Here is a 10,045-nt window from a genome sequence, read left to right as displayed (position 1 = left end):
AAAGCGGCTAAGAAAATGGATGGATGGATATTGTAAAGTGACTGTGGACACAACAACCCCTAAATTTGTTCTTCGTTCAAATTTGCGGGTTTGTTGTGATGTCCTCGCGCGCCGGAGCTCACTGCGCATGTCCGCTTTGCAGGCTGCTTTCGGACGACGTGATTGGCCCTGGCGGAATGACGCAGTTTGGTGGCCGCTAGGGCGGGGCGGGGCGGGGGAGCGGAGCACCAGTGTTGGGTGGAAAAAGAAGAGGAAGCAGCAGCGAGGATGGCGGAGTCACTCCTCTGAAGAAGGTAGGACACTAACACTATATTATTTTTATCCACGAAATTTCGCAGTGTCACGCAAGTCCAGATATGCTACACTAACCAGGCTCTTGCTGCAGCGTACGTAACCCCCGAGTGTCATTTTACTGTAACGAGTACAAACGCACTCTTTTGTTCGGCTTCGGAATGGCCGCTGTTTTAGGAGTGTTTTCCTTTTCTCTCTCTCTTTCCCCTCCTTCGGCTTAACATTCAATACGGGAAGAGCTCAGACGTTATAGTCAAGATGAGTCCGCGCCCTCTTTGGCTTAGTGACTCTCGCACCAAGATGTCGGTTGCGTCCGTGGCTGTTCTTGGTGGGTGTCCGCTGACCGACCCACCGACCGATGGCCCTCAGCTGGCAGCAGTGGGGCTTCTTGATCGGCGACGCGTCAACCAGCCGCTCGCCTCTTCGGGCCTGCGTACCGCTAGCTCAATTGTAGACAAAGATCATCACGAGTAGACGGTGACGAAAAGGAGACGTTTGCCAACCTCACCGAATATCTGGGAAACCACAAGCTTGTTATTAAGCTTTTAACTTTAGCGGTGTGTTTTTTTTTCCGACTTGTTACACGTCTTGGAATTCAGTTAGCTTGAGTGGCTACCTACTCGCTCGCTAACGCTAGCTAGTTAGCGCTCAGCAACGCTGACGATTCCCGTTGACGTCTATCTTACTTGCATTTATTTCCTGAACAACTGTCAGTCACATATTTTAATAGCGTTCCTCCTTAAGAGGCTCAAAACACGTTTTCCCCTCTAATGACCATGTCGTCCTCTATCCAAACAGCTATACAGTCTTACGCGGGATGTGTTACAGTAGCAAGATACCTCAAGTCCACGTAACCTAAATAATTACGTCCTTGTATATGTCAATCACGACTGAGACAATATACTCTCAAAGTATTGTATTATATGCACAAGAACGAATTTAAAAAGATATCATGGCATGTATGACCTGCTGCTAATGTGTCGGTAATCTGATTCCCAGTATTTGTCATTAGCACAACAGCCGTCATAGCGCTAACTGTGGTCTATTCAACTAGTCAAATTGGTTGTCATTATCAGCGACACATAAAATGAATATAATTTTCCCAGCCAATGCAGTTGTGCTCTGTTTGTTTAAAACCCTAACACAGTATGTTTACTGTATGATTGCATCTATGATCAGCACACATTGGTGTTTATTCATGAGTATTTATGATTTTACAAAATTACAGTGATTGCAGTATTGACCCACTGTATCTTTACGGAAAGTCTTGTTTTTCCTGATTATTGATTATTAGACTTTTCATGTACTGTAAGGTAGGCAGAAAGTATAATGTTATGTCAGCAGCATTCCAAGTTAAACAGAACGGAATAATAATACAAAGGTCATAACATCAGTCTATGTTTTCATGCTAATGTTCCTCATTGAGGTCACAGGTGTGCTGGAGCCTATCCCATCTGATTTGGGGTTACAGCCGGGGATGCATTTTGGATTGTACACTAGTTAATCGCAGGCCATGTTCATACTAAGGGGTGGGAGATGCATCCAATATACTCAGTATAACAATAGGCTTTACATGTTCAGGATTTTTGGGGGGAATCACTGATCAGAGGGCTTAAAAAATGATAACCAGATCACCGATCCAATCACATTGAGCAAGATGTCTATTTAACTAACTTTTCATTCATATACCTGTGTTCCTAATTGCTCAAAAAATTACATTTACAAAAAATAATGTATCATGGTTCATCTATATATGCCAGTGAGGCATAATGATGTGCAGAACAAATGAATGGTTTTCTGAAGTACATACAGTTATTCATGTATCCTCTTTTTGTGACATTTTTTTGTTTGTTTGGTGCACCGTGAAATAAATTGTAACGCATGTTCCTTGGCTTCCATAAAGATTGGAAATCCCAGCTCCAGTCAGGTCTTGTATTCCAATGTCTCTGGTCAAACCAACATTACAACATGACAGAAAGAATGGGCGCTGAGTTACTGGAATTCATTTACTTTATCCATACACCCATTTTCTGAGCTGCTTATCTTCACACGGGAGTGCTGGAGCCCATTTCAGCTGTCTTTAGGCAGGAGGCGGCATACACCCTGAACTGGTTGCCAGTTAATCGCAGTGCACATAAAGACAAAGAACAGTCACACTCACAATCAGACCTAAGGGCAATTTAGAGTCCCCAATGAATGGATGTTTTTGTGATGTGGGAGGAGTGCCTAGATAAAAACCCACCCAGGCATTGGGAGAGCATGTAAACTCCACACAGGTGGGGCCAGCATTTGAACCCCAGTCCCCAGAACTGTGAGGCCAACACTCTAAGCAGTGCTCCACCATGCCGCTTACTTTATTGTAATTAAATTGATTTCACCGACCAAAACCTTCAAGCATGAGTTACCAGAACAGCAGTATTGTTTATACACGGTTGTTAGTCCTTGCACTAGCTTGCGAGGCTACATAAGGTTTTGTTGCCTGAGTTTGAGTTACATTTGGTTATCCTGTCAATTTGAGTTGACAAGATAAAGCCCAATAATTGTATAGAACGGGATGACGAGTGGTATCGCAATACAAGATTTTGTTGCAGAAGTCTGCAGTCATGCAAGAGCAAATTGTCTTCTTTGATCCAGGCATTACATGTCTATTTCAGACGTGTTGCCTGTCCCACAACCTGACATCTTTTCGTTTAAAAAAAAAAAAAAATTGTCCGTCAGCTATTTACAGTACTACGTGAAAAGACCAAGGATTAAATTAAAGTAGTAGTAGTCGTCGCACAATCTCCATGCAGAGTAAATGTCTTGTCGGAGCTGATCAATCACATCATTGATCGGATCGTTGAATTATGACATTGAAGCTGATCAGTAACTCAGCATAAAATGCTAAAAATACCAAGGGAGATAAGCTCGATGTAAAGTTTATATAACACGGGTTGTTGCACGTGTCTAAGTTGACTATATCGTGGCCATAAAGTCCAATCCTAATGTTTTTTTTCTTTCACTTTGTACTGATCTCCCTCTCAAAGAAAACGGCACACTTCATCGCCCATCCAGAAATGTGCATAGGTGTTTTTGTATCTTAAACTGAGAATATTTAATTTTCATATTCAAAATCCACCTGTAGTGTGTTCTTGATTCCTTATACTGGTCATTTCATGATTCAAAAGGTTGATTTTAACATTTGTATTGTTTTTTTGGAGAAATCAAAAGATTGATTAAAAATCATATCGTACTTGGACCCTAAAGTAAATCCCAATTGATATCTGTATTACAATGAGATGATTGGATCAATTCAATCTCTCACTCCTTGTACAATTCAAAAACAATAGGGCAACAAATAAAAAAATCCAGTATCATTACTTGAAAACTATCCATGATCCCCCGTGTGTTATGTTTGTAGTTTTTTGTGGTCACAATGTACAAAAAAAAGGGAGTTGTCAAAACGCCTCGATAGTTTAAAATGGCTTACTTTCAGCACCATGATCCATCAGTGTGGCCAAGATCTGTTTAAAGAGGTGTAGAGAGCCAAAGAAATGTGTACCCCAGGCTGACTGGAAACTTCTTGTCTACTACCAGCTCGATACCCTAGCTGCGAGTAAGCAGTATCTCTCGTCACTCATCTGCCATGATCAGTGTTGAATGAATCTTGGATAACTTTCATCATCAAAATTAATCTGCTGCTGTTGCAGTCTGCCATGGACATTCGTGCAGCTTTTACTGTAATTTCTTGAAAATAATGTGCAAATTCTTCCAAAAATATTTTCAAAAGTTAATAGAGGGCATTATATTTAGGTATGTATGAAAAATAAAACATACAATCACATTGTATAGTTGTATACAGGTACATAGGGTGGTAGGAAAAAAAGGTATACATATACATTTTGATATGATATTCGATGTTATATATATATATATATATATATATATATATATATATATATATATATAACGATAATGTGCGCCCCCCCAACCTGAACTCTATGACCTCCTTGGGGAGCTAGCATTTAATTATTGTTAGTGTAGCATGTTTGTTGCTACTGCACCTGAGATCCGAAACGACTGCTCGTGAGATTGTTTTAACTTAAACCAAGACAAAACAAAAAAATGTCGACTACAATGGCTAGTTGTGCAGCTGCTTTTAAAAGAAATGTGGCATCAGTCGTGCCGATGACACTGCCGACCCGGAAGTACCACTGCAGTCCGTAATAATGATAGCATATACTGTAGCATAGGAAGGCTATGGCGTCAGGTGGGGAGAAACTGTTTGGTGAAAGTCTTGGAGTGAAATCATCGTGCCAGGGAAACTGATAAAAACCAAGGGTAAAAAACTGTTTCAGATGGGCATGGCTTGAAAAAAGTGTAACTGTGCAGATAGAAATTGAAAGTGTATCATGTCTACCCGAAGAGATACAACAAGTGAATGTTCCCAGCAAAGTGCTGTGCACTCTGTGTTCCGATAGGAGCAAAAAATATCCAGGAACATAGCCAAACCAGGAAACACAAAGGTAAGTTGGATGTAAATTTCTCAAATATTATATAATTGACAACTGTTAATACGAGTAGGCCTATCTGTAGCATTGGCCCTGTAGATCACGCATTTTATTGTTCACTTTTGTATTTCATGATCTCTCTCTTTTATTTATATATATATATATATATATATATATATATATATATATAATATATATATATATATATATATATATATATATATAGATAGATACACACACACGAACAAATTCCGTGTTTACTTATTTCTGAAGTATAAATTGTAAGCGGAGTGGCCTATTTGATATAAATTGCACTCAGTCTACACTTTTATGTCTGAAGTTTGGCAAAATTATTTTGGTTGTTTGGACTCATATTTTAAGTTTTCAAAATATTATGATTGCCCTGTATTTACAATGTTAGAAATAACCAGAGGTCACCATTTAACAGTGTATTTTATAAAAAATGTTCATGCCCAAAGCGGGGCGCACCCCTCATCCCCCAAGGCAGACATTTTCAGCGTGTTTCCAAAATGGTGGTCATTCTCATCCCTGATATAAAGAAACCTCAAGTCAAATATAAGTACATAAGGACGTGTTCAGATAACATCATTCATTGCAGGCCCTGTCATAAGTAGATATCCATCCATTTTCTGAGCTGCTTATCCTCACATGGGTCATGGGGGTGCTGGAGCCTATTCCAGCTGTCATTGGCCAAGAGGCAGAGTACACCCTGAACTGGTTGCCAGCCAATCTCAGGGCACAAGGAGACAGACAACAGTCGCACTCACAATCATGCCTAGGGTCATGTTTTTGGGATGTGGGGGGAAACCAGAGTGCCCGAAAAAATCTCACGCAGGCACGGGGAGAGCATTCAAACTCCACATAGACGGGGCCCTGATTTGAATTCCAATCCTCAGAACTGTGAGGCCAACAATTTACAGTTGTGCCACCATGCCGCCTCAATTAGATATGAGATAATTTGCTTCTAATCGGATGTGAACATTTCAATTATATATTTCAACGGAATCTGGAAATTGATTTGATTAGCACATACATTCTTCTTGGGCTGTGGGGAAAAAAATGTTTGCCTCAGTTAAGTCCACAACTAAGAATTGATTAACGAAAACATTTCTGCCTCGAGGCAATAAACAATATTATTAAGTGTATTTGTGCCTCCCGGAACAAATTTGCACTGCCCGGAGCTATTGGCCGATCAACATTGATTTACGGACATTTGTTGCTCTTGAGTGAGTGTAAAGCATTGCCAAAATCAACAGAGGAGTATCTGTCAGTGATTTATAAGACACTACTCGATCTGTAATCAGAATTATCTTTATTACCCAAGTATGTTGGAAACGTACAAGAAATTTGTCTCTGGTAGTTGGAGCTGCTAAGTGAGACATAAAGACATTGTGGTAATAGTCACAGAGCAATCAAGGTTGCCGGTTATTTGGCAATGATGGAACTGTTTTTTTTTTTTGTTGGGACAATTGTACAAAGGATGCAGACTCCTCTGGCATTGAGGAGGTAGAGTGCCTCAGTGAGCAGTTGTCCAGTGCAATGACCATTGTGCAAAGAGTGTCAAGACTTCAAGGAATGTATGCAGTTTAACGTGACTAGTTATGTAGTAATCTGGGACAATGTTGATTGTGCAAGTGTTGCAGATATTCCTCAGTCAATTGTCCCTCCATACAGGGCACTTAACCACGCCTCCTGAAGTCACGTCACCCCACTGTTGCTAACCTCAGACAAACATTAGACAAAATGGTGTCGCAGGAAGAAAAGTCGAGAGCAAAATTGTCTGATTTACCAGCTGATTTTTCACTTGCATTCTTACCAAATGGTGAAATATCGTTGAAGAGCAGACAGCAGGGCATCAAGTATTTCAGCGAGGGGTATTTCAATGGTATTTCCATGCATATCGACGGAGAAACCATTAGCCAGGTGCGTCGAAGTGCAGTTGTTTGTGTAGAGAGAAAACGGTGGCTGGGTCAGGACACAACTTTGGGGTCCCCACTGTGGCCTGCTCTTTCGGATCTTGTAAAGCCACTGGCATATGACAGGCGAGACGATGAGTTGGAGAAGCTTGGAGGAGAGGAGTTTGGGATCATGGTGTTGAACGCAGAGCTGAAGTCCACGAACATGATCCTGGCCTAGGTCCCCACGATATTGAGACATCAAAGTGAAAGGCCTGTAGTCATTCCGACCTGAGATTACAGGTTTCTTGGGAACCGGTTATGATAGTGAAGCGTTTGAAGCACGATGGTTCTTCGCACAGTTCGAGATCTGTCGAACGTCTTTGTGAGGACTAGAACCAGTTGGTCCACACAGACTTTGAGGCATTCTGGGAACACAAGGTCTGGGCCCGCCACTTTGTTAATGTTTTGTTGTTTAAATATGCGTCTCACGTCCTGTTAATGCAGAAGACATGTTTTTGAAGTGGTCTGTGGTGCGGAATGGTGGGAGTGTGGTGTGAAAGTGTCCTTTTCGAATCTGTAAGTCGTTGGCTTGTCTACGATGGATCTTTCCGACCTGTCAATCACTCGTACAATAATAGCCAATCAGATAGTCGCATTGTTTTAACCCCTGGCTTGACACGCCCCTGTGGCAATGTTGTCCCACAAGCAATACTGGTTGTCAGTAGCGAGCGCTTAATGTTACAAAGAAAATGGTCCTCGGATGCGCTTGGGGAATGTGCAATTCTGATGAAAAATATCCTGCTAGGTTACAAGGGGCCTGGTTGATTTCATTTTTCAAAGCCTAAACCACAGTTGACGAAGTGTCTACGATGGATTAAGGCTTGTGGAAGACCACACGTACAACTAAATGTGAACAATATCAACAAACGCAAGACTATGTTTGAAGCTAAGTGAGGGAGAAGTATCTTCTCCGAGTTTGATTTAATTATCATCAGTGCTTTATACATTTCAGGAGAACAACTTTCACTTTGTTAGTGTATCACTGACCTTCTGAATGAAGTGTGTAATGTTTTATGCCGAAGAGGCGGGTTAGTGATACGTAAGTGCGCGGTGTCATCCAAGAGAAATGTCTATTTGCTTATTTGTATCACATCAGACTTTTAAGCAGAGCACTGGGTTCGTTTACGAGCCAAGTCAAACTTTTTCATATGTTGACTACGGTACTGACTGAGTTAATCACCATTGTTTAAATGCACTTGTAGAAAATCAAACCTAACTCACTTAGAAAGACTGCAATGATATTACTCATGATCTTTCCAAGTAAAAAGTACTTACCCTGCGTTACATGTGTAGTACGATTCCACTATGTTATCCCGTTGGATTTTAATATGAAGTTTGTGAGGCGTCAAACTTTTTTGCATCGATCGCCATTATTTTGCTGTAACTCTGACATTGTGTTCTGCTCCGTCCAAAATCTTAATTCTGTGTACATATCCTTGCCGGAAATAGTTGAGACCTCTCTGTAGAACTCTCTTGGACAAGTCTGACACGTTTGGCAAGAAATATACTGCAATATTATTCGGAATACACGATAGAGAATCGACTTCAAACATGTTATGTTCAGTCCCTATTTTGGAAGCATGAGGGACATGGCTAAGGGGGCAGAGCTTAAGATCGCCATCGGAAAGCTCCATTGTTCTCCACTTGGGGAGACCATTGCTTGCAATTTGTTGGTGATTTTAATGCATGCCAGACTGATTTGGAGTCTGAACTGTTTTTACAGCTGTGCTGAAAAATTCTTTTTTGCAATGTTAATTTCTTTAGTCAGATAGTTTCGAGTGCGATTTTCCAGGGCCTTATCCCCACTACAATATGATACCTCTTTAGCCTGGTGAAGTTGCTTATGTATGGCAGTAAACCACGGCTTGTTGTTATTGAACGTATGAAAAGTTTTTGTTGGTACACACACCTCACAGAAACTGACATATGATGTAATAGCATCCTTATGTTTGTGTAGGCTGTTAGCTTTGTTTTCAAAGACACTCCTATCTGTGCAGTCAAAACAGCTTTGAAGTTCAATTGTTGCCGCATGTCCTGTTTTTCACTGATTTTACTGAAGACTGCGCGTTTAAGTACTTGCCTGTATGTAGGTATTAAGTAGATTAAGCAATGATCAGAGGAGCCTAGAGATGATTGAGGACTGGCACAATATCTTTGTTACTGCAGTATAGCATCGGTCTAGTGTTATTTTCCCTTGTCTATCTTCTGCTTGTATATAAGGAGTTAGTGGTTGAGTTTAGCCTAGTTAAAATCACCAAAAATAATGAGGTGTGAGTCTGGGTGTTTTTTCTCAATCTCCTTTTTCCTTGTTGAGTGAGAGTTACAGGTAGATGTGCTGCGTTCATGCTAAATTGAGGCAGAATATAGACACCAACAAGAATGAAAGTGGTGAATAGAATTGCTTACAATTTAAAAACAGCAACTCCAAAATCGGGCTGCAGCGTCTCCTGTGTTGTGTGATGTCCATGCAACATTTTTCATTGATATAGAAGCATATCCCACCGCCTTTTTGTTTTCCCCGACAACTCCACCCAATGAAGCTCAAAGCCAGGGAGCGTAATGGCTGTTGGGAATCCGCTCGTACAGCCACGTCTTGGTGAAACACAGTGCGATGGAATGTCTAAAGTCTTTGCTGGTCTTTATCAGAAAATTAGGGTCATCCATTTTTTTTGGGAAGGGAGGGTAGGCTTGCGAGGTGAATTGACTGGAACGCAAATCTGTGTCCTTTCTCGCGACTACTCTCTTGGATCCTAGCACGCTTCCCTATGTGATGTTGCCTTCCCTTCCACACGCTAAAGACTGCAGACTGTTGCATGCTGCATTGAGTAACTTTGGGGAAAAACTTCAGTGGACTTGCAAAAGTTGTTGGGGGGGGGGGAGTCTGGGTAAGATGGTTACCAAGTCTTGCCTTTTGTATGTGAGTCCAGAGTCGAACGAAAAACACCAAAACAGACAGTACTCGGGAGCATCAAACCGAGGCAGCTGCATGCCTGTAAGATGGTTCAAGGATGGATGCAATTTTGAAGAGAAAATGGGCATACATCATGTATGAACGAGCACATTTTTTTTAACCTAAAATGGTAATCGCTGGTTTCCTAATGCTAACAATGAATGCTAACCGTTAAATAAAGACTAAATTTTGTCTCCAATTATGTACAGCGTATAAGATAATCGATTCTATAAAGATTCGATAGTGACAGCCCTACAGTCTTCCTAACCCTGATCATGTGTATTGCAATAGCACCTTAACTTATCGTGATATTGGTTTTGGACCATATCTTGTTG

The 10,045-nt window shown here is 41.1% G+C and overlaps 1 protein-coding gene across 1 annotated transcript in view; it reads left to right on the top strand.

Annotated features, from left to right (window-relative positions):
• The first annotated feature begins 219 nt into the window (after positions 1 to 219).
• Positions 220 to 10,045, top strand: part of shoc2 (SHOC2 leucine rich repeat scaffold protein) — a 35,160-nt gene continuing 25,334 nt past the window's right edge. The window contains exon 1 of the mRNA XM_061830721.1: positions 220 to 293. The gene's annotated coding sequence lies outside the window, so the exon portion shown is untranslated. The remainder of the gene's footprint in view (positions 294 to 10,045) is intronic.

Source organism: Syngnathoides biaculeatus, chromosome 9 (assembly GCF_019802595.1).
Source record: "Syngnathoides biaculeatus isolate LvHL_M chromosome 9, ASM1980259v1, whole genome shotgun sequence".
NCBI lineage: Eukaryota > Metazoa > Chordata > Actinopteri > Syngnathiformes > Syngnathidae > Syngnathoides > Syngnathoides biaculeatus.
This window is presented reverse-complemented; position numbering and strand designations above follow the sequence as displayed.